The sequence below is a fragment of the Anomaloglossus baeobatrachus genome, unplaced genomic scaffold (genome assembly GCF_048569485.1).
Source record: "Anomaloglossus baeobatrachus isolate aAnoBae1 unplaced genomic scaffold, aAnoBae1.hap1 Scaffold_475, whole genome shotgun sequence".
NCBI lineage: Eukaryota > Metazoa > Chordata > Amphibia > Anura > Aromobatidae > Anomaloglossus > Anomaloglossus baeobatrachus.
In genome coordinates this window covers 1-26,444 of record NW_027444094.1, presented here as the reverse complement: position 1 = coordinate 26,444, position 26,444 = coordinate 1, and the positions used below count along the sequence as shown (strand labels likewise).

General features: G+C 46.7%; 20 non-coding genes across 20 annotated transcripts; all 20 read left to right on the top strand.

Moving 5' to 3' along the window:
• The first annotated feature begins 357 nt into the window (after positions 1-357).
• Positions 358-548, top strand: LOC142281540 (U2 spliceosomal RNA). The gene has a single exon (XR_012743613.1). It is a non-coding gene; the product is annotated as a U2 spliceosomal RNA (small nuclear RNA).
• Positions 549-1,665: 1,117 nt separating this feature from the next.
• Positions 1,666-1,856, top strand: LOC142281539 (U2 spliceosomal RNA). Its single transcript, XR_012743612.1, has one exon. It is a non-coding gene; the product is annotated as a U2 spliceosomal RNA (small nuclear RNA).
• Positions 1,857-2,973: 1,117 nt separating this feature from the next.
• LOC142281538 (U2 spliceosomal RNA) lies at positions 2,974-3,164 on the top strand. The gene has a single exon (XR_012743611.1). It is a non-coding gene; the product is annotated as a U2 spliceosomal RNA (small nuclear RNA).
• Positions 3,165-4,281: 1,117 nt separating this feature from the next.
• Positions 4,282-4,472, top strand: LOC142281531 (U2 spliceosomal RNA). The gene has a single exon (XR_012743610.1). It is a non-coding gene; the product is annotated as a U2 spliceosomal RNA (small nuclear RNA).
• Positions 4,473-5,589: 1,117 nt separating this feature from the next.
• LOC142281518 (U2 spliceosomal RNA) lies at positions 5,590-5,780 on the top strand. The gene has a single exon (XR_012743602.1). It is a non-coding gene; the product is annotated as a U2 spliceosomal RNA (small nuclear RNA).
• Positions 5,781-6,897: 1,117 nt separating this feature from the next.
• On the top strand, positions 6,898-7,088 carry LOC142281505 (U2 spliceosomal RNA). The gene has a single exon (XR_012743590.1). It is a non-coding gene; the product is annotated as a U2 spliceosomal RNA (small nuclear RNA).
• Positions 7,089-8,205: 1,117 nt separating this feature from the next.
• LOC142281494 (U2 spliceosomal RNA) lies at positions 8,206-8,396 on the top strand. The gene has a single exon (XR_012743579.1). It is a non-coding gene; the product is annotated as a U2 spliceosomal RNA (small nuclear RNA).
• A 1,117-nt stretch (positions 8,397-9,513) lies between these two features.
• Positions 9,514-9,704, top strand: LOC142281515 (U2 spliceosomal RNA). Its single transcript, XR_012743599.1, has one exon. It is a non-coding gene; the product is annotated as a U2 spliceosomal RNA (small nuclear RNA).
• A 1,117-nt stretch (positions 9,705-10,821) lies between these two features.
• Positions 10,822-11,012, top strand: LOC142281483 (U2 spliceosomal RNA). The gene has a single exon (XR_012743568.1). It is a non-coding gene; the product is annotated as a U2 spliceosomal RNA (small nuclear RNA).
• A 1,117-nt stretch (positions 11,013-12,129) lies between these two features.
• Positions 12,130-12,320, top strand: LOC142281471 (U2 spliceosomal RNA). The gene has a single exon (XR_012743557.1). It is a non-coding gene; the product is annotated as a U2 spliceosomal RNA (small nuclear RNA).
• A 1,117-nt stretch (positions 12,321-13,437) lies between these two features.
• Positions 13,438-13,628, top strand: LOC142281459 (U2 spliceosomal RNA). Its single transcript, XR_012743546.1, has one exon. It is a non-coding gene; the product is annotated as a U2 spliceosomal RNA (small nuclear RNA).
• A 1,117-nt stretch (positions 13,629-14,745) lies between these two features.
• LOC142281447 (U2 spliceosomal RNA) lies at positions 14,746-14,936 on the top strand. The gene has a single exon (XR_012743535.1). It is a non-coding gene; the product is annotated as a U2 spliceosomal RNA (small nuclear RNA).
• A 1,117-nt stretch (positions 14,937-16,053) lies between these two features.
• Positions 16,054-16,244, top strand: LOC142281436 (U2 spliceosomal RNA). Its single transcript, XR_012743524.1, has one exon. It is a non-coding gene; the product is annotated as a U2 spliceosomal RNA (small nuclear RNA).
• Positions 16,245-17,361: 1,117 nt separating this feature from the next.
• On the top strand, positions 17,362-17,552 carry LOC142281424 (U2 spliceosomal RNA). The gene has a single exon (XR_012743513.1). It is a non-coding gene; the product is annotated as a U2 spliceosomal RNA (small nuclear RNA).
• A 1,117-nt stretch (positions 17,553-18,669) lies between these two features.
• On the top strand, positions 18,670-18,860 carry LOC142281411 (U2 spliceosomal RNA). The gene has a single exon (XR_012743502.1). It is a non-coding gene; the product is annotated as a U2 spliceosomal RNA (small nuclear RNA).
• Positions 18,861-19,977: 1,117 nt separating this feature from the next.
• Positions 19,978-20,168, top strand: LOC142281399 (U2 spliceosomal RNA). The gene has a single exon (XR_012743490.1). It is a non-coding gene; the product is annotated as a U2 spliceosomal RNA (small nuclear RNA).
• Positions 20,169-21,285: 1,117 nt separating this feature from the next.
• On the top strand, positions 21,286-21,476 carry LOC142281569 (U2 spliceosomal RNA). Its single transcript, XR_012743641.1, has one exon. It is a non-coding gene; the product is annotated as a U2 spliceosomal RNA (small nuclear RNA).
• Positions 21,477-22,593: 1,117 nt separating this feature from the next.
• On the top strand, positions 22,594-22,784 carry LOC142281557 (U2 spliceosomal RNA). Its single transcript, XR_012743630.1, has one exon. It is a non-coding gene; the product is annotated as a U2 spliceosomal RNA (small nuclear RNA).
• A 1,117-nt stretch (positions 22,785-23,901) lies between these two features.
• LOC142281546 (U2 spliceosomal RNA) lies at positions 23,902-24,092 on the top strand. The gene has a single exon (XR_012743619.1). It is a non-coding gene; the product is annotated as a U2 spliceosomal RNA (small nuclear RNA).
• A 1,117-nt stretch (positions 24,093-25,209) lies between these two features.
• Positions 25,210-25,400, top strand: LOC142281512 (U2 spliceosomal RNA). Its single transcript, XR_012743596.1, has one exon. It is a non-coding gene; the product is annotated as a U2 spliceosomal RNA (small nuclear RNA).
• The last annotated feature ends 1,044 nt before the right edge of the window (positions 25,401-26,444 follow it).

The following is a 26,444-nucleotide window of genomic DNA, read 5'->3' as shown; positions in this document are numbered from 1 at the left end:
AGGGTTTGGGGATGATGAAAGGGCTTTCTACGGGTAAGGATGGCAAAGGGTGGCAGTGACGGAAAGTCAGGCAACCTGTCCTGTCCGTCTTTTTGTATCGTGAATTGGAAAGACTGCAAGGGGGAGGGGAGTTGCTTGCGCCCTAAAGGAGGAGTTATTCAGATTCATTGCAGTGGGCGGCGGCTGCAAAACGCACCATTCTTCTTGTTTTTGCTCTGCAAAGCAGCCTTTTCAAGGGTTGGCTTGGGTGACAAAATGTCTTGTGTAGGCGTGGGTTTGTCTCCCTCTCGCTCTCTCTCCCTAAGATGTGTCCGGCATAGGCCAGGGTGCCACTCGAGGCCCAAACCAATTCTGGTTATCGCTTCTCGGCCTTTTGGCTAAGATCAAGTGTAGTATCTGTTCTTATCAGTTTAATATCTGATACGTCCCCTATCTGGGGACCATATATTAAATGGATTTTTAGAACAGGGAGATGGAAAAAGAGCTTGCTCTGTCCACTCCACGCATTGACCTGGTATTGCAGTACCTCCAGGAACGGTGCACCCCTTCTTAACCCAGTTTCCAAAAGCAGAACTCGATTCACCTGATTCATATTAGCCCGATTAGCGAATTGAAATGAATTTTTATCTAACACACTTTTTACTTGCTTTATTCATCCAAATAGCAAACTCATCACCACTCAACTTCACCAACTCTGCTATGTCCCGTGCAGTATCTTGTTGTCAGTCTAATCTAGATCATGTGTAATTGAATGGAATAGATCCCTTTTGGACAAAGTGGAGTCAGATGCTGCAGTGACCACAGGTGTGAGAGGATCTACAATTGGCATCTGGTGTTATCTCTCTGCTTCCACTCCAAATAAAGTTACCTGTTGTTACCTGAACGTCAAATACTAAGAATGGGCGGCCTATGAAAGAATTAGTACTTTCATTAAGTATACTAAACCGGCTAATTGGGAATAGACAAACTGTAAAAAGCCCTCTGAGAAAGCCCCTCTCTAACCTTTGTTAGTAAGCTTTTCTGTAGCCTGCCTGTTGATGTATTTTCGGTTTGAACAGTGCACAACATGAAGAGACGGAACACTGGCGGCTTGTCACAATGCCCCCCGATGACATCACAATAGCGCTGCTGCCTAGAAAACAAGCTGCGCAGAAGAAGTTGTTCTTTGGGTGGGAGGGTGGGCTAGTGGAAGGAGGGGGCAATCTCTTTTTTTCCCGGGTGGTAGGGGGATGACAGGAGAAGGGAAGCGGGTGGTGAGAAAGGTACAGAGGGCAGGGTTTGGGGGCTGGGAAGGAAAGGGAAAAGATTAGGGTTTGGGGATGATGAAAGGGCTTTCTACGGGTAAGGATGGCAAAGGGTGGCAGTGACGGAAAGTCAGGCAACCTGTCCTGTCCGTCTTTTTGTATCGTGAATTGGAAAGACTGCAAGGGGGAGGGGAGTTGCTTGCGCCCTAAAGGAGGAGTTATTCAGATTCATTGCAGTGGGCGGCGGCTGCAAAACGCACCATTCTTCTTGTTTTTGCTCTGCAAAGCAGCCTTTTCAAGGGTTGGCTTGGGTGACAAAATGTCTTGTGTAGGCGTGGGTTTGTCTCCCTCTCGCTCTCTCTCCCTAAGATGTGTCCGGCATAGGCCAGGGTGCCACTCGAGGCCCAAACCAATTCTGGTTATCGCTTCTCGGCCTTTTGGCTAAGATCAAGTGTAGTATCTGTTCTTATCAGTTTAATATCTGATACGTCCCCTATCTGGGGACCATATATTAAATGGATTTTTAGAACAGGGAGATGGAAAAAGAGCTTGCTCTGTCCACTCCACGCATTGACCTGGTATTGCAGTACCTCCAGGAACGGTGCACCCCTTCTTAACCCAGTTTCCAAAAGCAGAACTCGATTCACCTGATTCATATTAGCCCGATTAGCGAATTGAAATGAATTTTTATCTAACACACTTTTTACTTGCTTTATTCATCCAAATAGCAAACTCATCACCACTCAACTTCACCAACTCTGCTATGTCCCGTGCAGTATCTTGTTGTCAGTCTAATCTAGATCATGTGTAATTGAATGGAATAGATCCCTTTTGGACAAAGTGGAGTCAGATGCTGCAGTGACCACAGGTGTGAGAGGATCTACAATTGGCATCTGGTGTTATCTCTCTGCTTCCACTCCAAATAAAGTTACCTGTTGTTACCTGAACGTCAAATACTAAGAATGGGCGGCCTATGAAAGAATTAGTACTTTCATTAAGTATACTAAACCGGCTAATTGGGAATAGACAAACTGTAAAAAGCCCTCTGAGAAAGCCCCTCTCTAACCTTTGTTAGTAAGCTTTTCTGTAGCCTGCCTGTTGATGTATTTTCGGTTTGAACAGTGCACAACATGAAGAGACGGAACACTGGCGGCTTGTCACAATGCCCCCCGATGACATCACAATAGCGCTGCTGCCTAGAAAACAAGCTGCGCAGAAGAAGTTGTTCTTTGGGTGGGAGGGTGGGCTAGTGGAAGGAGGGGGCAATCTCTTTTTTTCCCGGGTGGTAGGGGGATGACAGGAGAAGGGAAGCGGGTGGTGAGAAAGGTACAGAGGGCAGGGTTTGGGGGCTGGGAAGGAAAGGGAAAAGATTAGGGTTTGGGGATGATGAAAGGGCTTTCTACGGGTAAGGATGGCAAAGGGTGGCAGTGACGGAAAGTCAGGCAACCTGTCCTGTCCGTCTTTTTGTATCGTGAATTGGAAAGACTGCAAGGGGGAGGGGAGTTGCTTGCGCCCTAAAGGAGGAGTTATTCAGATTCATTGCAGTGGGCGGCGGCTGCAAAACGCACCATTCTTCTTGTTTTTGCTCTGCAAAGCAGCCTTTTCAAGGGTTGGCTTGGGTGACAAAATGTCTTGTGTAGGCGTGGGTTTGTCTCCCTCTCGCTCTCTCTCCCTAAGATGTGTCCGGCATAGGCCAGGGTGCCACTCGAGGCCCAAACCAATTCTGGTTATCGCTTCTCGGCCTTTTGGCTAAGATCAAGTGTAGTATCTGTTCTTATCAGTTTAATATCTGATACGTCCCCTATCTGGGGACCATATATTAAATGGATTTTTAGAACAGGGAGATGGAAAAAGAGCTTGCTCTGTCCACTCCACGCATTGACCTGGTATTGCAGTACCTCCAGGAACGGTGCACCCCTTCTTAACCCAGTTTCCAAAAGCAGAACTCGATTCACCTGATTCATATTAGCCCGATTAGCGAATTGAAATGAATTTTTATCTAACACACTTTTTACTTGCTTTATTCATCCAAATAGCAAACTCATCACCACTCAACTTCACCAACTCTGCTATGTCCCGTGCAGTATCTTGTTGTCAGTCTAATCTAGATCATGTGTAATTGAATGGAATAGATCCCTTTTGGACAAAGTGGAGTCAGATGCTGCAGTGACCACAGGTGTGAGAGGATCTACAATTGGCATCTGGTGTTATCTCTCTGCTTCCACTCCAAATAAAGTTACCTGTTGTTACCTGAACGTCAAATACTAAGAATGGGCGGCCTATGAAAGAATTAGTACTTTCATTAAGTATACTAAACCGGCTAATTGGGAATAGACAAACTGTAAAAAGCCCTCTGAGAAAGCCCCTCTCTAACCTTTGTTAGTAAGCTTTTCTGTAGCCTGCCTGTTGATGTATTTTCGGTTTGAACAGTGCACAACATGAAGAGACGGAACACTGGCGGCTTGTCACAATGCCCCCCGATGACATCACAATAGCGCTGCTGCCTAGAAAACAAGCTGCGCAGAAGAAGTTGTTCTTTGGGTGGGAGGGTGGGCTAGTGGAAGGAGGGGGCAATCTCTTTTTTTCCCGGGTGGTAGGGGGATGACAGGAGAAGGGAAGCGGGTGGTGAGAAAGGTACAGAGGGCAGGGTTTGGGGGCTGGGAAGGAAAGGGAAAAGATTAGGGTTTGGGGATGATGAAAGGGCTTTCTACGGGTAAGGATGGCAAAGGGTGGCAGTGACGGAAAGTCAGGCAACCTGTCCTGTCCGTCTTTTTGTATCGTGAATTGGAAAGACTGCAAGGGGGAGGGGAGTTGCTTGCGCCCTAAAGGAGGAGTTATTCAGATTCATTGCAGTGGGCGGCGGCTGCAAAACGCACCATTCTTCTTGTTTTTGCTCTGCAAAGCAGCCTTTTCAAGGGTTGGCTTGGGTGACAAAATGTCTTGTGTAGGCGTGGGTTTGTCTCCCTCTCGCTCTCTCTCCCTAAGATGTGTCCGGCATAGGCCAGGGTGCCACTCGAGGCCCAAACCAATTCTGGTTATCGCTTCTCGGCCTTTTGGCTAAGATCAAGTGTAGTATCTGTTCTTATCAGTTTAATATCTGATACGTCCCCTATCTGGGGACCATATATTAAATGGATTTTTAGAACAGGGAGATGGAAAAAGAGCTTGCTCTGTCCACTCCACGCATTGACCTGGTATTGCAGTACCTCCAGGAACGGTGCACCCCTTCTTAACCCAGTTTCCAAAAGCAGAACTCGATTCACCTGATTCATATTAGCCCGATTAGCGAATTGAAATGAATTTTTATCTAACACACTTTTTACTTGCTTTATTCATCCAAATAGCAAACTCATCACCACTCAACTTCACCAACTCTGCTATGTCCCGTGCAGTATCTTGTTGTCAGTCTAATCTAGATCATGTGTAATTGAATGGAATAGATCCCTTTTGGACAAAGTGGAGTCAGATGCTGCAGTGACCACAGGTGTGAGAGGATCTACAATTGGCATCTGGTGTTATCTCTCTGCTTCCACTCCAAATAAAGTTACCTGTTGTTACCTGAACGTCAAATACTAAGAATGGGCGGCCTATGAAAGAATTAGTACTTTCATTAAGTATACTAAACCGGCTAATTGGGAATAGACAAACTGTAAAAAGCCCTCTGAGAAAGCCCCTCTCTAACCTTTGTTAGTAAGCTTTTCTGTAGCCTGCCTGTTGATGTATTTTCGGTTTGAACAGTGCACAACATGAAGAGACGGAACACTGGCGGCTTGTCACAATGCCCCCCGATGACATCACAATAGCGCTGCTGCCTAGAAAACAAGCTGCGCAGAAGAAGTTGTTCTTTGGGTGGGAGGGTGGGCTAGTGGAAGGAGGGGGCAATCTCTTTTTTTCCCGGGTGGTAGGGGGATGACAGGAGAAGGGAAGCGGGTGGTGAGAAAGGTACAGAGGGCAGGGTTTGGGGGCTGGGAAGGAAAGGGAAAAGATTAGGGTTTGGGGATGATGAAAGGGCTTTCTACGGGTAAGGATGGCAAAGGGTGGCAGTGACGGAAAGTCAGGCAACCTGTCCTGTCCGTCTTTTTGTATCGTGAATTGGAAAGACTGCAAGGGGGAGGGGAGTTGCTTGCGCCCTAAAGGAGGAGTTATTCAGATTCATTGCAGTGGGCGGCGGCTGCAAAACGCACCATTCTTCTTGTTTTTGCTCTGCAAAGCAGCCTTTTCAAGGGTTGGCTTGGGTGACAAAATGTCTTGTGTAGGCGTGGGTTTGTCTCCCTCTCGCTCTCTCTCCCTAAGATGTGTCCGGCATAGGCCAGGGTGCCACTCGAGGCCCAAACCAATTCTGGTTATCGCTTCTCGGCCTTTTGGCTAAGATCAAGTGTAGTATCTGTTCTTATCAGTTTAATATCTGATACGTCCCCTATCTGGGGACCATATATTAAATGGATTTTTAGAACAGGGAGATGGAAAAAGAGCTTGCTCTGTCCACTCCACGCATTGACCTGGTATTGCAGTACCTCCAGGAACGGTGCACCCCTTCTTAACCCAGTTTCCAAAAGCAGAACTCGATTCACCTGATTCATATTAGCCCGATTAGCGAATTGAAATGAATTTTTATCTAACACACTTTTTACTTGCTTTATTCATCCAAATAGCAAACTCATCACCACTCAACTTCACCAACTCTGCTATGTCCCGTGCAGTATCTTGTTGTCAGTCTAATCTAGATCATGTGTAATTGAATGGAATAGATCCCTTTTGGACAAAGTGGAGTCAGATGCTGCAGTGACCACAGGTGTGAGAGGATCTACAATTGGCATCTGGTGTTATCTCTCTGCTTCCACTCCAAATAAAGTTACCTGTTGTTACCTGAACGTCAAATACTAAGAATGGGCGGCCTATGAAAGAATTAGTACTTTCATTAAGTATACTAAACCGGCTAATTGGGAATAGACAAACTGTAAAAAGCCCTCTGAGAAAGCCCCTCTCTAACCTTTGTTAGTAAGCTTTTCTGTAGCCTGCCTGTTGATGTATTTTCGGTTTGAACAGTGCACAACATGAAGAGACGGAACACTGGCGGCTTGTCACAATGCCCCCCGATGACATCACAATAGCGCTGCTGCCTAGAAAACAAGCTGCGCAGAAGAAGTTGTTCTTTGGGTGGGAGGGTGGGCTAGTGGAAGGAGGGGGCAATCTCTTTTTTTCCCGGGTGGTAGGGGGATGACAGGAGAAGGGAAGCGGGTGGTGAGAAAGGTACAGAGGGCAGGGTTTGGGGGCTGGGAAGGAAAGGGAAAAGATTAGGGTTTGGGGATGATGAAAGGGCTTTCTACGGGTAAGGATGGCAAAGGGTGGCAGTGACGGAAAGTCAGGCAACCTGTCCTGTCCGTCTTTTTGTATCGTGAATTGGAAAGACTGCAAGGGGGAGGGGAGTTGCTTGCGCCCTAAAGGAGGAGTTATTCAGATTCATTGCAGTGGGCGGCGGCTGCAAAACGCACCATTCTTCTTGTTTTTGCTCTGCAAAGCAGCCTTTTCAAGGGTTGGCTTGGGTGACAAAATGTCTTGTGTAGGCGTGGGTTTGTCTCCCTCTCGCTCTCTCTCCCTAAGATGTGTCCGGCATAGGCCAGGGTGCCACTCGAGGCCCAAACCAATTCTGGTTATCGCTTCTCGGCCTTTTGGCTAAGATCAAGTGTAGTATCTGTTCTTATCAGTTTAATATCTGATACGTCCCCTATCTGGGGACCATATATTAAATGGATTTTTAGAACAGGGAGATGGAAAAAGAGCTTGCTCTGTCCACTCCACGCATTGACCTGGTATTGCAGTACCTCCAGGAACGGTGCACCCCTTCTTAACCCAGTTTCCAAAAGCAGAACTCGATTCACCTGATTCATATTAGCCCGATTAGCGAATTGAAATGAATTTTTATCTAACACACTTTTTACTTGCTTTATTCATCCAAATAGCAAACTCATCACCACTCAACTTCACCAACTCTGCTATGTCCCGTGCAGTATCTTGTTGTCAGTCTAATCTAGATCATGTGTAATTGAATGGAATAGATCCCTTTTGGACAAAGTGGAGTCAGATGCTGCAGTGACCACAGGTGTGAGAGGATCTACAATTGGCATCTGGTGTTATCTCTCTGCTTCCACTCCAAATAAAGTTACCTGTTGTTACCTGAACGTCAAATACTAAGAATGGGCGGCCTATGAAAGAATTAGTACTTTCATTAAGTATACTAAACCGGCTAATTGGGAATAGACAAACTGTAAAAAGCCCTCTGAGAAAGCCCCTCTCTAACCTTTGTTAGTAAGCTTTTCTGTAGCCTGCCTGTTGATGTATTTTCGGTTTGAACAGTGCACAACATGAAGAGATGGAACACTGGCGGCTTGTCACAATGCCCCCCGATGACATCACAATAGCGCTGCTGCCTAGAAAACAAGCTGCGCAGAAGAAGTTGTTCTTTGGGTGGGAGGGTGGGCTAGTGGAAGGAGGGGGCAATCTCTTTTTTTCCCGGGTGGTAGGGGGATGACAGGAGAAGGGAAGCGGGTGGTGAGAAAGGTACAGAGGGCAGGGTTTGGGGGCTGGGAAGGAAAGGGAAAAGATTAGGGTTTGGGGATGATGAAAGGGCTTTCTACGGGTAAGGATGGCAAAGGGTGGCAGTGACGGAAAGTCAGGCAACCTGTCCTGTCCGTCTTTTTGTATCGTGAATTGGAAAGACTGCAAGGGGGAGGGGAGTTGCTTGCGCCCTAAAGGAGGAGTTATTCAGATTCATTGCAGTGGGCGGCGGCTGCAAAACGCACCATTCTTCTTGTTTTTGCTCTGCAAAGCAGCCTTTTCAAGGGTTGGCTTGGGTGACAAAATGTCTTGTGTAGGCGTGGGTTTGTCTCCCTCTCGCTCTCTCTCCCTAAGATGTGTCCGGCATAGGCCAGGGTGCCACTCGAGGCCCAAACCAATTCTGGTTATCGCTTCTCGGCCTTTTGGCTAAGATCAAGTGTAGTATCTGTTCTTATCAGTTTAATATCTGATACGTCCCCTATCTGGGGACCATATATTAAATGGATTTTTAGAACAGGGAGATGGAAAAAGAGCTTGCTCTGTCCACTCCACGCATTGACCTGGTATTGCAGTACCTCCAGGAACGGTGCACCCCTTCTTAACCCAGTTTCCAAAAGCAGAACTCGATTCACCTGATTCATATTAGCCCGATTAGCGAATTGAAATGAATTTTTATCTAACACACTTTTTACTTGCTTTATTCATCCAAATAGCAAACTCATCACCACTCAACTTCACCAACTCTGCTATGTCCCGTGCAGTATCTTGTTGTCAGTCTAATCTAGATCATGTGTAATTGAATGGAATAGATCCCTTTTGGACAAAGTGGAGTCAGATGCTGCAGTGACCACAGGTGTGAGAGGATCTACAATTGGCATCTGGTGTTATCTCTCTGCTTCCACTCCAAATAAAGTTACCTGTTGTTACCTGAACGTCAAATACTAAGAATGGGCGGCCTATGAAAGAATTAGTACTTTCATTAAGTATACTAAACCGGCTAATTGGGAATAGACAAACTGTAAAAAGCCCTCTGAGAAAGCCCCTCTCTAACCTTTGTTAGTAAGCTTTTCTGTAGCCTGCCTGTTGATGTATTTTCGGTTTGAACAGTGCACAACATGAAGAGACGGAACACTGGCGGCTTGTCACAATGCCCCCCGATGACATCACAATAGCGCTGCTGCCTAGAAAACAAGCTGCGCAGAAGAAGTTGTTCTTTGGGTGGGAGGGTGGGCTAGTGGAAGGAGGGGGCAATCTCTTTTTTTCCCGGGTGGTAGGGGGATGACAGGAGAAGGGAAGCGGGTGGTGAGAAAGGTACAGAGGGCAGGGTTTGGGGGCTGGGAAGGAAAGGGAAAAGATTAGGGTTTGGGGATGATGAAAGGGCTTTCTACGGGTAAGGATGGCAAAGGGTGGCAGTGACGGAAAGTCAGGCAACCTGTCCTGTCCGTCTTTTTGTATCGTGAATTGGAAAGACTGCAAGGGGGAGGGGAGTTGCTTGCGCCCTAAAGGAGGAGTTATTCAGATTCATTGCAGTGGGCGGCGGCTGCAAAACGCACCATTCTTCTTGTTTTTGCTCTGCAAAGCAGCCTTTTCAAGGGTTGGCTTGGGTGACAAAATGTCTTGTGTAGGCGTGGGTTTGTCTCCCTCTCGCTCTCTCTCCCTAAGATGTGTCCGGCATAGGCCAGGGTGCCACTCGAGGCCCAAACCAATTCTGGTTATCGCTTCTCGGCCTTTTGGCTAAGATCAAGTGTAGTATCTGTTCTTATCAGTTTAATATCTGATACGTCCCCTATCTGGGGACCATATATTAAATGGATTTTTAGAACAGGGAGATGGAAAAAGAGCTTGCTCTGTCCACTCCACACATTGACCTGGTATTGCAGTACCTCCAGGAACGGTGCACCCCTTCTTAACCCAGTTTCCAAAAGCAGAACTCGATTCACCTGATTCATATTAGCCCGATTAGCGAATTGAAATGAATTTTTATCTAACACACTTTTTACTTGCTTTATTCATCCAAATAGCAAACTCATCACCACTCAACTTCACCAACTCTGCTATGTCCCGTGCAGTATCTTGTTGTCAGTCTAATCTAGATCATGTGTAATTGAATGGAATAGATCCCTTTTGGACAAAGTGGAGTCAGATGCTGCAGTGACCACAGGTGTGAGAGGATCTACAATTGGCATCTGGTGTTATCTCTCTGCTTCCACTCCAAATAAAGTTACCTGTTGTTACCTGAACGTCAAATACTAAGAATGGGCGGCCTATGAAAGAATTAGTACTTTCATTAAGTATACTAAACCGGCTAATTGGGAATAGACAAACTGTAAAAAGCCCTCTGAGAAAGCCCCTCTCTAACCTTTGTTAGTAAGCTTTTCTGTAGCCTGCCTGTTGATGTATTTTCGGTTTGAACAGTGCACAACATGAAGAGACGGAACACTGGCGGCTTGTCACAATGCCCCCCGATGACATCACAATAGCGCTGCTGCCTAGAAAACAAGCTGCGCAGAAGAAGTTGTTCTTTGGGTGGGAGGGTGGGCTAGTGGAAGGAGGGGGCAATCTCTTTTTTTCCCGGGTGGTAGGGGGATGACAGGAGAAGGGAAGCGGGTGGTGAGAAAGGTACAGAGGGCAGGGTTTGGGGGCTGGGAAGGAAAGGGAAAAGATTAGGGTTTGGGGATGATGAAAGGGCTTTCTACGGGTAAGGATGGCAAAGGGTGGCAGTGACGGAAAGTCAGGCAACCTGTCCTGTCCGTCTTTTTGTATCGTGAATTGGAAAGACTGCAAGGGGGAGGGGAGTTGCTTGCGCCCTAAAGGAGGAGTTATTCAGATTCATTGCAGTGGGCGGCGGCTGCAAAACGCACCATTCTTCTTGTTTTTGCTCTGCAAAGCAGCCTTTTCAAGGGTTGGCTTGGGTGACAAAATGTCTTGTGTAGGCGTGGGTTTGTCTCCCTCTCGCTCTCTCTCCCTAAGATGTGTCCGGCATAGGCCAGGGTGCCACTCGAGGCCCAAACCAATTCTGGTTATCGCTTCTCGGCCTTTTGGCTAAGATCAAGTGTAGTATCTGTTCTTATCAGTTTAATATCTGATACGTCCCCTATCTGGGGACCATATATTAAATGGATTTTTAGAACAGGGAGATGGAAAAAGAGCTTGCTCTGTCCACTCCACGCATTGACCTGGTATTGCAGTACCTCCAGGAACGGTGCACCCCTTCTTAACCCAGTTTCCAAAAGCAGAACTCGATTCACCTGATTCATATTAGCCCGATTAGCGAATTGAAATGAATTTTTATCTAACACACTTTTTACTTGCTTTATTCATCCAAATAGCAAACTCATCACCACTCAACTTCACCAACTCTGCTATGTCCCGTGCAGTATCTTGTTGTCAGTCTAATCTAGATCATGTGTAATTGAATGGAATAGATCCCTTTTGGACAAAGTGGAGTCAGATGCTGCAGTGACCACAGGTGTGAGAGGATCTACAATTGGCATCTGGTGTTATCTCTCTGCTTCCACTCCAAATAAAGTTACCTGTTGTTACCTGAACGTCAAATACTAAGAATGGGCGGCCTATGAAAGAATTAGTACTTTCATTAAGTATACTAAACCGGCTAATTGGGAATAGACAAACTGTAAAAAGCCCTCTGAGAAAGCCCCTCTCTAACCTTTGTTAGTAAGCTTTTCTGTAGCCTGCCTGTTGATGTATTTTCGGTTTGAACAGTGCACAACATGAAGAGACGGAACACTGGCGGCTTGTCACAATGCCCCCCGATGACATCACAATAGCGCTGCTGCCTAGAAAACAAGCTGCGCAGAAGAAGTTGTTCTTTGGGTGGGAGGGTGGGCTAGTGGAAGGAGGGGGCAATCTCTTTTTTTCCCGGGTGGTAGGGGGATGACAGGAGAAGGGAAGCGGGTGGTGAGAAAGGTACAGAGGGCAGGGTTTGGGGGCTGGGAAGGAAAGGGAAAAGATTAGGGTTTGGGGATGATGAAAGGGCTTTCTACGGGTAAGGATGGCAAAGGGTGGCAGTGACGGAAAGTCAGGCAACCTGTCCTGTCCGTCTTTTTGTATCGTGAATTGGAAAGACTGCAAGGGGGAGGGGAGTTGCTTGCGCCCTAAAGGAGGAGTTATTCAGATTCATTGCAGTGGGCGGCGGCTGCAAAACGCACCATTCTTCTTGTTTTTGCTCTGCAAAGCAGCCTTTTCAAGGGTTGGCTTGGGTGACAAAATGTCTTGTGTAGGCGTGGGTTTGTCTCCCTCTCGCTCTCTCTCCCTAAGATGTGTCCGGCATAGGCCAGGGTGCCACTCGAGGCCCAAACCAATTCTGGTTATCGCTTCTCGGCCTTTTGGCTAAGATCAAGTGTAGTATCTGTTCTTATCAGTTTAATATCTGATACGTCCCCTATCTGGGGACCATATATTAAATGGATTTTTAGAACAGGGAGATGGAAAAAGAGCTTGCTCTGTCCACTCCACGCATTGACCTGGTATTGCAGTACCTCCAGGAACGGTGCACCCCTTCTTAACCCAGTTTCCAAAAGCAGAACTCGATTCACCTGATTCATATTAGCCCGATTAGCGAATTGAAATGAATTTTTATCTAACACACTTTTTACTTGCTTTATTCATCCAAATAGCAAACTCATCACCACTCAACTTCACCAACTCTGCTATGTCCCGTGCAGTATCTTGTTGTCAGTCTAATCTAGATCATGTGTAATTGAATGGAATAGATCCCTTTTGGACAAAGTGGAGTCAGATGCTGCAGTGACCACAGGTGTGAGAGGATCTACAATTGGCATCTGGTGTTATCTCTCTGCTTCCACTCCAAATAAAGTTACCTGTTGTTACCTGAACGTCAAATACTAAGAATGGGCGGCCTATGAAAGAATTAGTACTTTCATTAAGTATACTAAACCGGCTAATTGGGAATAGACAAACTGTAAAAAGCCCTCTGAGAAAGCCCCTCTCTAACCTTTGTTAGTAAGCTTTTCTGTAGCCTGCCTGTTGATGTATTTTCGGTTTGAACAGTGCACAACATGAAGAGACGGAACACTGGCGGCTTGTCACAATGCCCCCCGATGACATCACAATAGCGCTGCTGCCTAGAAAACAAGCTGCGCAGAAGAAGTTGTTCTTTGGGTGGGAGGGTGGGCTAGTGGAAGGAGGGGGCAATCTCTTTTTTTCCCGGGTGGTAGGGGGATGACAGGAGAAGGGAAGCGGGTGGTGAGAAAGGTACAGAGGGCAGGGTTTGGGGGCTGGGAAGGAAAGGGAAAAGATTAGGGTTTGGGGATGATGAAAGGGCTTTCTACGGGTAAGGATGGCAAAGGGTGGCAGTGACGGAAAGTCAGGCAACCTGTCCTGTCCGTCTTTTTGTATCGTGAATTGGAAAGACTGCAAGGGGGAGGGGAGTTGCTTGCGCCCTAAAGGAGGAGTTATTCAGATTCATTGCAGTGGGCGGCGGCTGCAAAACGCACCATTCTTCTTGTTTTTGCTCTGCAAAGCAGCCTTTTCAAGGGTTGGCTTGGGTGACAAAATGTCTTGTGTAGGCGTGGGTTTGTCTCCCTCTCGCTCTCTCTCCCTAAGATGTGTCCGGCATAGGCCAGGGTGCCACTCGAGGCCCAAACCAATTCTGGTTATCGCTTCTCGGCCTTTTGGCTAAGATCAAGTGTAGTATCTGTTCTTATCAGTTTAATATCTGATACGTCCCCTATCTGGGGACCATATATTAAATGGATTTTTAGAACAGGGAGATGGAAAAAGAGCTTGCTCTGTCCACTCCACGCATTGACCTGGTATTGCAGTACCTCCAGGAACGGTGCACCCCTTCTTAACCCAGTTTCCAAAAGCAGAACTCGATTCACCTGATTCATATTAGCCCGATTAGCGAATTGAAATGAATTTTTATCTAACACACTTTTTACTTGCTTTATTCATCCAAATAGCAAACTCATCACCACTCAACTTCACCAACTCTGCTATGTCCCGTGCAGTATCTTGTTGTCAGTCTAATCTAGATCATGTGTAATTGAATGGAATAGATCCCTTTTGGACAAAGTGGAGTCAGATGCTGCAGTGACCACAGGTGTGAGAGGATCTACAATTGGCATCTGGTGTTATCTCTCTGCTTCCACTCCAAATAAAGTTACCTGTTGTTACCTGAACGTCAAATACTAAGAATGGGCGGCCTATGAAAGAATTAGTACTTTCATTAAGTATACTAAACCGGCTAATTGGGAATAGACAAACTGTAAAAAGCCCTCTGAGAAAGCCCCTCTCTAACCTTTGTTAGTAAGCTTTTCTGTAGCCTGCCTGTTGATGTATTTTCGGTTTGAACAGTGCACAACATGAAGAGACGGAACACTGGCGGCTTGTCACAATGCCCCCCGATGACATCACAATAGCGCTGCTGCCTAGAAAACAAGCTGCGCAGAAGAAGTTGTTCTTTGGGTGGGAGGGTGGGCTAGTGGAAGGAGGGGGCAATCTCTTTTTTTCCCGGGTGGTAGGGGGATGACAGGAGAAGGGAAGCGGGTGGTGAGAAAGGTACAGAGGGCAGGGTTTGGGGGCTGGGAAGGAAAGGGAAAAGATTAGGGTTTGGGGATGATGAAAGGGCTTTCTACGGGTAAGGATGGCAAAGGGTGGCAGTGACGGAAAGTCAGGCAACCTGTCCTGTCCGTCTTTTTGTATCGTGAATTGGAAAGACTGCAAGGGGGAGGGGAGTTGCTTGCGCCCTAAAGGAGGAGTTATTCAGATTCATTGCAGTGGGCGGCGGCTGCAAAACGCACCATTCTTCTTGTTTTTGCTCTGCAAAGCAGCCTTTTCAAGGGTTGGCTTGGGTGACAAAATGTCTTGTGTAGGCGTGGGTTTGTCTCCCTCTCGCTCTCTCTCCCTAAGATGTGTCCGGCATAGGCCAGGGTGCCACTCGAGGCCCAAACCAATTCTGGTTATCGCTTCTCGGCCTTTTGGCTAAGATCAAGTGTAGTATCTGTTCTTATCAGTTTAATATCTGATACGTCCCCTATCTGGGGACCATATATTAAATGGATTTTTAGAACAGGGAGATGGAAAAAGAGCTTGCTCTGTCCACTCCACGCATTGACCTGGTATTGCAGTACCTCCAGGAACGGTGCACCCCTTCTTAACCCAGTTTCCAAAAGCAGAACTCGATTCACCTGATTCATATTAGCCCGATTAGCGAATTGAAATGAATTTTTATCTAACACACTTTTTACTTGCTTTATTCATCCAAATAGCAAACTCATCACCACTCAACTTCACCAACTCTGCTATGTCCCGTGCAGTATCTTGTTGTCAGTCTAATCTAGATCATGTGTAATTGAATGGAATAGATCCCTTTTGGACAAAGTGGAGTCAGATGCTGCAGTGACCACAGGTGTGAGAGGATCTACAATTGGCATCTGGTGTTATCTCTCTGCTTCCACTCCAAATAAAGTTACCTGTTGTTACCTGAACGTCAAATACTAAGAATGGGCGGCCTATGAAAGAATTAGTACTTTCATTAAGTATACTAAACCGGCTAATTGGGAATAGACAAACTGTAAAAAGCCCTCTGAGAAAGCCCCTCTCTAACCTTTGTTAGTAAGCTTTTCTGTAGCCTGCCTGTTGATGTATTTTCGGTTTGAACAGTGCACAACATGAAGAGACGGAACACTGGCGGCTTGTCACAATGCCCCCCGATGACATCACAATAGCGCTGCTGCCTAGAAAACAAGCTGCGCAGAAGAAGTTGTTCTTTGGGTGGGAGGGTGGGCTAGTGGAAGGAGGGGGCAATCTCTTTTTTTCCCGGGTGGTAGGGGGATGACAGGAGAAGGGAAGCGGGTGGTGAGAAAGGTACAGAGGGCAGGGTTTGGGGGCTGGGAAGGAAAGGGAAAAGATTAGGGTTTGGGGATGATGAAAGGGCTTTCTACGGGTAAGGATGGCAAAGGGTGGCAGTGACGGAAAGTCAGGCAACCTGTCCTGTCCGTCTTTTTGTATCGTGAATTGGAAAGACTGCAAGGGGGAGGGGAGTTGCTTGCGCCCTAAAGGAGGAGTTATTCAGATTCATTGCAGTGGGCGGCGGCTGCAAAACGCACCATTCTTCTTGTTTTTGCTCTGCAAAGCAGCCTTTTCAAGGGTTGGCTTGGGTGACAAAATGTCTTGTGTAGGCGTGGGTTTGTCTCCCTCTCGCTCTCTCTCCCTAAGATGTGTCCGGCATAGGCCAGGGTGCCACTCGAGGCCCAAACCAATTCTGGTTATCGCTTCTCGGCCTTTTGGCTAAGATCAAGTGTAGTATCTGTTCTTATCAGTTTAATATCTGATACGTCCCCTATCTGGGGACCATATATTAAATGGATTTTTAGAACAGGGAGATGGAAAAAGAGCTTGCTCTGTCCACTCCACGCATTGACCTGGTATTGCAGTACCTCCAGGAACGGTGCACCCCTTCTTAACCCAGTTTCCAAAAGCAGAACTCGATTCACCTGATTCATATTAGCCCGATTAGCGAATTGAAATGAATTTTTATCTAACACACTTTTTACTTGCTTTATTCATCCAAATAGCAAACTCATCACCACTCAACTTCACCAACTCTGCTATGTCCCGTGCAGTATCTTGTTGTCAGTCTAATCTAGATCATGTGTAATTGAATGGAATAGATCCCTTTTGGACAAAGTGGAGTCAGATGCTGCAGTGACCACAGGTGTGAGAGGATCTACAATTGGCATCTGGTGTTATCTCTCTGCTTCCACTCCAAATAAAGTTACCTGTTGTTACCTGAACGTCAAATACTAAGAATGGGCGGCCTATGAAAGAATTAGTACTTTCATTAAGTATACTAAACCGGCTAATTGGGAATAGACAAACTGTAAAAAGCCCTCTGAGAAAGCCCCTCTCTAACCTTTGTTAGTAAGCTTTTCTGTAGCCTGCCTGTTGATGTATTTTCGGTTTGAACAGTGCACAACATGAAGAGACGGAACACTGGCGGCTTGTCACAATGCCCCCCGATGACATCACAATAGCGCTGCTGCCTAGAAAACAAGCTGCGCAGAAGAAGTTGTTCTTTGGGTGGGAGGGTGGGCTAGTGGAAGGAGGGGGCAATCTCTTTTTTTCCCGGGTGGTAGGGGGATGACAGGAGAAGGGAAGCGGGTGGTGAGAAAGGTACAGAGGGCAGGGTTTGGGGGCTGGGAAGGAAAGGGAAAAGATTAGGGTTTGGGGATGATGAAAGGGCTTTCTACGGGTAAGGATGGCAAAGGGTGGCAGTGACGGAAAGTCAGGCAACCTGTCCTGTCCGTCTTTTTGTATCGTGAATTGGAAAGACTGCAAGGGGGAGGGGAGTTGCTTGCGCCCTAAAGGAGGAGTTATTCAGATTCATTGCAGTGGGCGGCGGCTGCAAAACGCACCATTCTTCTTGTTTTTGCTCTGCAAAGCAGCCTTTTCAAGGGTTGGCTTGGGTGACAAAATGTCTTGTGTAGGCGTGGGTTTGTCTCCCTCTCGCTCTCTCTCCCTAAGATGTGTCCGGCATAGGCCAGGGTGCCACTCGAGGCCCAAACCAATTCTGGTTATCGCTTCTCGGCCTTTTGGCTAAGATCAAGTGTAGTATCTGTTCTTATCAGTTTAATATCTGATACGTCCCCTATCTGGGGACCATATATTAAATGGATTTTTAGAACAGGGAGATGGAAAAAGAGCTTGCTCTGTCCACTCCACGCATTGACCTGGTATTGCAGTACCTCCAGGAACGGTGCACCCCTTCTTAACCCAGTTTCCAAAAGCAGAACTCGATTCACCTGATTCATATTAGCCCGATTAGCGAATTGAAATGAATTTTTATCTAACACACTTTTTACTTGCTTTATTCATCCAAATAGCAAACTCATCACCACTCAACTTCACCAACTCTGCTATGTCCCGTGCAGTATCTTGTTGTCAGTCTAATCTAGATCATGTGTAATTGAATGGAATAGATCCCTTTTGGACAAAGTGGAGTCAGATGCTGCAGTGACCACAGGTGTGAGAGGATCTACAATTGGCATCTGGTGTTATCTCTCTGCTTCCACTCCAAATAAAGTTACCTGTTGTTACCTGAACGTCAAATACTAAGAATGGGCGGCCTATGAAAGAATTAGTACTTTCATTAAGTATACTAAACCGGCTAATTGGGAATAGACAAACTGTAAAAAGCCCTCTGAGAAAGCCCCTCTCTAACCTTTGTTAGTAAGCTTTTCTGTAGCCTGCCTGTTGATGTATTTTCGGTTTGAACAGTGCACAACATGAAGAGACGGAACACTGGCGGCTTGTCACAATGCCCCCCGATGACATCACAATAGCGCTGCTGCCTAGAAAACAAGCTGCGCAGAAGAAGTTGTTCTTTGGGTGGGAGGGTGGGCTAGTGGAAGGAGGGGGCAATCTCTTTTTTTCCCGGGTGGTAGGGGGATGACAGGAGAAGGGAAGCGGGTGGTGAGAAAGGTACAGAGGGCAGGGTTTGGGGGCTGGGAAGGAAAGGGAAAAGATTAGGGTTTGGGGATGATGAAAGGGCTTTCTACGGGTAAGGATGGCAAAGGGTGGCAGTGACGGAAAGTCAGGCAACCTGTCCTGTCCGTCTTTTTGTATCGTGAATTGGAAAGACTGCAAGGGGGAGGGGAGTTGCTTGCGCCCTAAAGGAGGAGTTATTCAGATTCATTGCAGTGGGCGGCGGCTGCAAAACGCACCATTCTTCTTGTTTTTGCTCTGCAAAGCAGCCTTTTCAAGGGTTGGCTTGGGTGACAAAATGTCTTGTGTAGGCGTGGGTTTGTCTCCCTCTCGCTCTCTCTCCCTAAGATGTGTCCGGCATAGGCCAGGGTGCCACTCGAGGCCCAAACCAATTCTGGTTATCGCTTCTCGGCCTTTTGGCTAAGATCAAGTGTAGTATCTGTTCTTATCAGTTTAATATCTGATACGTCCCCTATCTGGGGACCATATATTAAATGGATTTTTAGAACAGGGAGATGGAAAAAGAGCTTGCTCTGTCCACTCCACGCATTGACCTGGTATTGCAGTACCTCCAGGAACGGTGCACCCCTTCTTAACCCAGTTTCCAAAAGCAGAACTCGATTCACCTGATTCATATTAGCCCGATTAGCGAATTGAAATGAATTTTTATCTAACACACTTTTTACTTGCTTTATTCATCCAAATAGCAAACTCATCACCACTCAACTTCACCAACTCTGCTATGTCCCGTGCAGTATCTTGTTGTCAGTCTAATCTAGATCATGTGTAATTGAATGGAATAGATCCCTTTTGGACAAAGTGGAGTCAGATGCTGCAGTGACCACAGGTGTGAGAGGATCTACAATTGGCATCTGGTGTTATCTCTCTGCTTCCACTCCAAATAAAGTTACCTGTTGTTACCTGAACGTCAAATACTAAGAATGGGCGGCCTATGAAAGAATTAGTACTTTCATTAAGTATACTAAACCGGCTAATTGGGAATAGACAAACTGTAAAAAGCCCTCTGAGAAAGCCCCTCTCTAACCTTTGTTAGTAAGCTTTTCTGTAGCCTGCCTGTTGATGTATTTTCGGTTTGAACAGTGCACAACATGAAGAGACGGAACACTGGCGGCTTGTCACAATGCCCCCCGATGACATCACAATAGCGCTGCTGCCTAGAAAACAAGCTGCGCAGAAGAAGTTGTTCTTTGGGTGGGAGGGTGGGCTAGTGGAAGGAGGGGGCAATCTCTTTTTTTCCCGGGTGGTAGGGGGATGACAGGAGAAGGGAAGCGGGTGGTGAGAAAGGTACAGAGGGCAGGGTTTGGGGGCTGGGAAGGAAAGGGAAAAGATTAGGGTTTGGGGATGATGAAAGGGCTTTCTACGGGTAAGGATGGCAAAGGGTGGCAGTGACGGAAAGTCAGGCAACCTGTCCTGTCCGTCTTTTTGTATCGTGAATTGGAAAGACTGCAAGGGGGAGGGGAGTTGCTTGCGCCCTAAAGGAGGAGTTATTCAGATTCATTGCAGTGGGCGGCGGCTGCAAAACGCACCATTCTTCTTGTTTTTGCTCTGCAAAGCAGCCTTTTCAAGGGTTGGCTTGGGTGACAAAATGTCTTGTGTAGGCGTGGGTTTGTCTCCCTCTCGCTCTCTCTCCCTAAGATGTGTCCGGCATAGGCCAGGGTGCCACTCGAGGCCCAAACCAATTCTGGTTATCGCTTCTCGGCCTTTTGGCTAAGATCAAGTGTAGTATCTGTTCTTATCAGTTTAATATCTGATACGTCCCCTATCTGGGGACCATATATTAAATGGATTTTTAGAACAGGGAGATGGAAAAAGAGCTTGCTCTGTCCACTCCACGCATTGACCTGGTATTGCAGTACCTCCAGGAACGGTGCACCCCTTCTTAACCCAGTTTCCAAAAGCAGAACTCGATTCACCTGATTCATATTAGCCCGATTAGCGAATTGAAATGAATTTTTATCTAACACACTTTTTACTTGCTTTATTCATCCAAATAGCAAACTCATCACCACTCAACTTCACCAACTCTGCTATGTCCCGTGCAGTATCTTGTTGTCAGTCTAATCTAGATCATGTGTAATTGAATGGAATAGATCCCTTTTGGACAAAGTGGAGTCAGATGCTGCAGTGACCACAGGTGTGAGAGGATCTACAATTGGCATCTGGTGTTATCTCTCTGCTTCCACTCCAAATAAAGTTACCTGTTGTTACCTGAACGTCAAATACTAAGAATGGGCGGCCTATGAAAGAATTAGTACTTTCATTAAGTATACTAAACCGGCTAATTGGGAATAGACAAACTGTAAAAAGCCCTCTGAGAAAGCCCCTCTCTAACCTTTGTTAGTAAGCTTTTCTGTAGCCTGCCTGTTGATGTATTTTCGGTTTGAACAGTGCACAACATGAAGAGACGGAACACTGGCGGCTTGTCACAATGCCCCCCGATGACATCACAATAGCGCTGCTGCCTAGAAAACAAGCTGCGCAGAAGAAGTTGTTCTTTGGGTGGGAGGGTGGGCTAGTGGAAGGAGGGGGCAATCTCTTTTTTTCCCGGGTGGTAGGGGGATGACAGGAGAAGGGAAGCGGGTGGTGAGAAAGGTACAGAGGGCAGGGTTTGGGGGCTGGGAAGGAAAGGGAAAAGATTAGGGTTTGGGGATGATGAAAGGGCTTTCTACGGGTAAGGATGGCAAAGGGTGGCAGTGACGGAAAGTCAGGCAACCTGTCCTGTCCGTCTTTTTGTATCGTGAATTGGAAAGACTGCAAGGGGGAGGGGAGTTGCTTGCGCCCTAAAGGAGGAGTTATTCAGATTCATTGCAGTGGGCGGCGGCTGCAAAACGCACCATTCTTCTTGTTTTTGCTCTGCAAAGCAGCCTTTTCAAGGGTTGGCTTGGGTGACAAAATGTCTTGTGTAGGCGTGGGTTTGTCTCCCTCTCGCTCTCTCTCCCTAAGATGTGTCCGGCATAGGCCAGGGTGCCACTCGAGGCCCAAACCAATTCTGGTTATCGCTTCTCGGCCTTTTGGCTAAGATCAAGTGTAGTATCTGTTCTTATCAGTTTAATATCTGATACGTCCCCTATCTGGGGACCATATATTAAATGGATTTTTAGAACAGGGAGATGGAAAAAGAGCTTGCTCTGTCCACTCCACGCATTGACCTGGTATTGCAGTACCTCCAGGAACGGTGCACCCCTTCTTAACCCAGTTTCCAAAAGCAGAACTCGATTCACCTGATTCATATTAGCCCGATTAGCGAATTGAAATGAATTTTTATCTAACACACTTTTTACTTGCTTTATTCATCCAAATAGCAAACTCATCACCACTCAACTTCACCAACTCTGCTATGTCCCGTGCAGTATCTTGTTGTCAGTCTAATCTAGATCATGTGTAATTGAATGGAATAGATCCCTTTTGGACAAAGTGGAGTCAGATGCTGCAGTGACCACAGGTGTGAGAGGATCTACAATTGGCATCTGGTGTTATCTCTCTGCTTCCACTCCAAATAAAGTTACCTGTTGTTACCTGAACGTCAAATACTAAGAATGGGCGGCCTATGAAAGAATTAGTACTTTCATTAAGTATACTAAACCGGCTAATTGGGAATAGACAAACTGTAAAAAGCCCTCTGAGAAAGCCCCTCTCTAACCTTTGTTAGTAAGCTTTTCTGTAGCCTGCCTGTTGATGTATTTTCGGTTTGAACAGTGCACAACATGAAGAGACGGAACACTGGCGGCTTGTCACAATGCCCCCCGATGACATCACAATAGCGCTGCTGCCTAGAAAACAAGCTGCGCAGAAGAAGTTGTTCTTTGGGTGGGAGGGTGGGCTAGTGGAAGGAGGGGGCAATCTCTTTTTTTCCCGGGTGGTAGGGGGATGACAGGAGAAGGGAAGCGGGTGGTGAGAAAGGTACAGAGGGCAGGGTTTGGGGGCTGGGAAGGAAAGGGAAAAGATTAGGGTTTGGGGATGATGAAAGGGCTTTCTACGGGTAAGGATGGCAAAGGGTGGCAGTGACGGAAAGTCAGGCAACCTGTCCTGTCCGTCTTTTTGTATCGTGAATTGGAAAGACTGCAAGGGGGAGGGGAGTTGCTTGCGCCCTAAAGGAGGAGTTATTCAGATTCATTGCAGTGGGCGGCGGCTGCAAAACGCACCATTCTTCTTGTTTTTGCTCTGCAAAGCAGCCTTTTCAAGGGTTGGCTTGGGTGACAAAATGTCTTGTGTAGGCGTGGGTTTGTCTCCCTCTCGCTCTCTCTCCCTAAGATGTGTCCGGCATAGGCCAGGGTGCCACTCGAGGCCCAAACCAATTCTGGTTATCGCTTCTCGGCCTTTTGGCTAAGATCAAGTGTAGTATCTGTTCTTATCAGTTTAATATCTGATACGTCCCCTATCTGGGGACCATATATTAAATGGATTTTTAGAACAGGGAGATGGAAAAAGAGCTTGCTCTGTCCACTCCACGCATTGACCTGGTATTGCAGTACCTCCAGGAACGGTGCACCCCTTCTTAACCCAGTTTCCAAAAGCAGAACTCGATTCACCTGATTCATATTAGCCCGATTAGCGAATTGAAATGAATTTTTATCTAACACACTTTTTACTTGCTTTATTCATCCAAATAGCAAACTCATCACCACTCAACTTCACCAACTCTGCTATGTCCCGTGCAGTATCTTGTTGTCAGTCTAATCTAGATCATGTGTAATTGAATGGAATAGATCCCTTTTGGACAAAGTGGAGTCAGATGCTGCAGTGACCACAGGTGTGAGAGGATCTACAATTGGCATCTGGTGTTATCTCTCTGCTTCCACTCCAAATAAAGTTACCTGTTGTTACCTGAACGTCAAATACTAAGAATGGGCGGCCTATGAAAGAATTAGTACTTTCATTAAGTATACTAAACCGGCTAATTGGGAATAGACAAACTGTAAAAAGCCCTCTGAGAAAGCCCCTCTCTAACCTTTGTTAGTAAGCTTTTCTGTAGCCTGCCTGTTGATGTATTTTCGGTTTGAACAGTGCACAACATGAAGAGACGGAACACTGGCGGCTTGTCACAATGCCCCCCGATGACATCACAATAGCGCTGCTGCCTAGAAAACAAGCTGCGCAGAAGAAGTTGTTCTTTGGGTGGGAGGGTGGGCTAGTGGAAGGAGGGGGCAATCTCTTTTTTTCCCGGGTGGTAGGGGGATGACAGGAGAAGGGAAGCGGGTGGTGAGAAAGGTACAGAGGGCAGGGTTTGGGGGCTGGGAAGGAAAGGGAAAAGATTAGGGTTTGGGGATGATGAAAGGGCTTTCTACGGGTAAGGATGGCAAAGGGTGGCAGTGACGGAAAGTCAGGCAACCTGTCCTGTCCGTCTTTTTGTATCGTGAATTGGAAAGACTGCAAGGGGGAGGGGAGTTGCTTGCGCCCTAAAGGAGGAGTTATTCAGATTCATTGCAGTGGGCGGCGGCTGCAAAACGCACCATTCTTCTTGTTTTTGCTCTGCAAAGCAGCCTTTTCAAGGGTTGGCTTGGGTGACAAAATGTCTTGTGTAGGCGTGGGTTTGTCTCCCTCTCGCTCTCTCTCCCTAAGATGTGTCCGGCATAGGCCAGGGTGCCACTCGAGGCCCAAACCAATTCTGGTTATCGCTTCTCGGCCTTTTGGCTAAGATCAAGTGTAGTATCTGTTCTTATCAGTTTAATATCTGATACGTCCCCTATCTGGGGACCATATATTAAATGGATTTTTAGAACAGGGAGATGGAAAAAGAGCTTGCTCTGTCCACTCCACGCATTGACCTGGTATTGCAGTACCTCCAGGAACGGTGCACCCCTTCTTAACCCAGTTTCCAAAAGCAGAACTCGATTCACCTGATTCATATTAGCCCGATTAGCGAATTGAAATGAATTTTTATCTAACACACTTTTTACTTGCTTTATTCATCCAAATAGCAAACTCATCACCACTCAACTTCACCAACTCTGCTATGTCCCGTGCAGTATCTTGTTGTCAGTCTAATCTAGATCATGTGTAATTGAATGGAATAGATCCCTTTTGGACAAAGTGGAGTCAGATGCTGCAGTGACCACAGGTGTGAGAGGATCTACAATTGGCATCTGGTGTTATCTCTCTGCTTCCACTCCAAATAAAGTTACCTGTTGTTACCTGAACGTCAAATACTAAGAATGAGCGGCCTATGAAAGAATTAGTACTTTCATTAAGTATACTAAACCGGCTAATTGGGAATAGACAAACTGTAAAAAGCCCTCTGAGAAAGCCCCTCTCTAACCTTTGTTAGTAAGCTTTTCTGTAGCCTGCCTGTTGATGTATTTTCGGTTTGAACAGTGCACAACATGAAGAGACGGAACACTGGCGGCTTGTCACAATGCCCCCCGATGACATCACAATAGCGCTGCTGCCTAGAAAACAAGCTGCGCAGAAGAAGTTGTTCTTTGGGTGGGAGGGTGGGCTAGTGGAAGGAGGGGGCAATCTCTTTTTTTCCCGGGTGGTAGGGGGATGACAGGAGAAGGGAAGCGGGTGGTGAGAAAGGTACAGAGGGCAGGGTTTGGGGGCTGGGAAGGAAAGGGAAAAGATTAGGGTTTGGGGATGATGAAAGGGCTTTCTACGGGTAAGGATGGCAAAGGGTGGCAGTGACGGAAAGTCAGGCAACCTGTCCTGTCCGTCTTTTTGTATCGTGAATTGGAAAGACTGCAAGGGGGAGGGGAGTTGCTTGCGCCCTAAAGGAGGAGTTATTCAGATTCATTGCAGTGGGCGGCGGCTGCAAAACGCACCATTCTTCTTGTTTTTGCTCTGCAAAGCAGCCTTTTCAAGGGTTGGCTTGGGTGACAAAATGTCTTGTGTAGGCGTGGGTTTGTCTCCCTCTCGCTCTCTCTCCCTAAGATGTGTCCGGCATAGGCCAGGGTGCCACTCGAGGCCCAAACCAATTCTGGTTATCGCTTCTCGGCCTTTTGGCTAAGATCAAGTGTAGTATCTGTTCTTATCAGTTTAATATCTGATACGTCCCCTATCTGGGGACCATATATTAAATGGATTTTTAGAACAGGGAGATGGAAAAAGAGCTTGCTCTGTCCACTCCACGCATTGACCTGGTATTGCAGTACCTCCAGGAACGGTGCACCCCTTCTTAACCCAGTTTCCAAAAGCAGAACTCGATTCACCTGATTCATATTAGCCCGATTAGCGAATTGAAATGAATTTTTATCTAACACACTTTTTACTTGCTTTATTCATCCAAATAGCAAACTCATCACCACTCAACTTCACCAACTCTGCTATGTCCCGTGCAGTATCTTGTTGTCAGTCTAATCTAGATCATGTGTAATTGAATGGAATAGATCCCTTTTGGACAAAGTGGAGTCAGATGCTGCAGTGACCACAGGTGTGAGAGGATCTACAATTGGCATCTGGTGTTATCTCTCTGCTTCCACTCCAAATAAAGTTACCTGTTGTTACCTGAACGTCAAATACTAAGAATGGGCGGCCTATGAAAGAATTAGTACTTTCATTAAGTATACTAAACCGGCTAATTGGGAATAGACAAACTGTAAAAAGCCCTCTGAGAAAGCCCCTCTCTAACCTTTGTTAGTAAGCTTTTCTGTAGCCTGCCTGTTGATGTATTTTCGGTTTGAACAGTGCACAACATGAAGAGACGGAACACTGGCGGCTTGTCACAATGCCCCCCGATGACATCACAATAGCGCTGCTGCCTAGAAAACAAGCTGCGCAGAAGAAGTTGTTCTTTGGGTGGGAGGGTGGGCTAGTGGAAGGAGGGGGCAATCTCTTTTTTTCCCGGGTGGTAGGGGGATGACAGGAGAAGGGAAGCGGGTGGTGAGAAAGGTACAGAGGGCAGGGTTTGGGGGCTGGGAAGGAAAGGGAAAAGATTAGGGTTTGGGGATGATGAAAGGGCTTTCTACGGGTAAGGATGGCAAAGGGTGGCAGTGACGGAAAGTCAGGCAACCTGTCCTGTCCGTCTTTTTGTATCGTGAATTGGAAAGACTGCAAGGGGGAGGGGAGTTGCTTGCGCCCTAAAGGAGGAGTTATTCAGATTCATTGCAGTGGGCGGCGGCTGCAAAACGCACCATTCTTCTTGTTTTTGCTCTGCAAAGCAGCCTTTTCAAGGGTTGGCTTGGGTGACAAAATGTCTTGTGTAGGCGTGGGTTTGTCTCC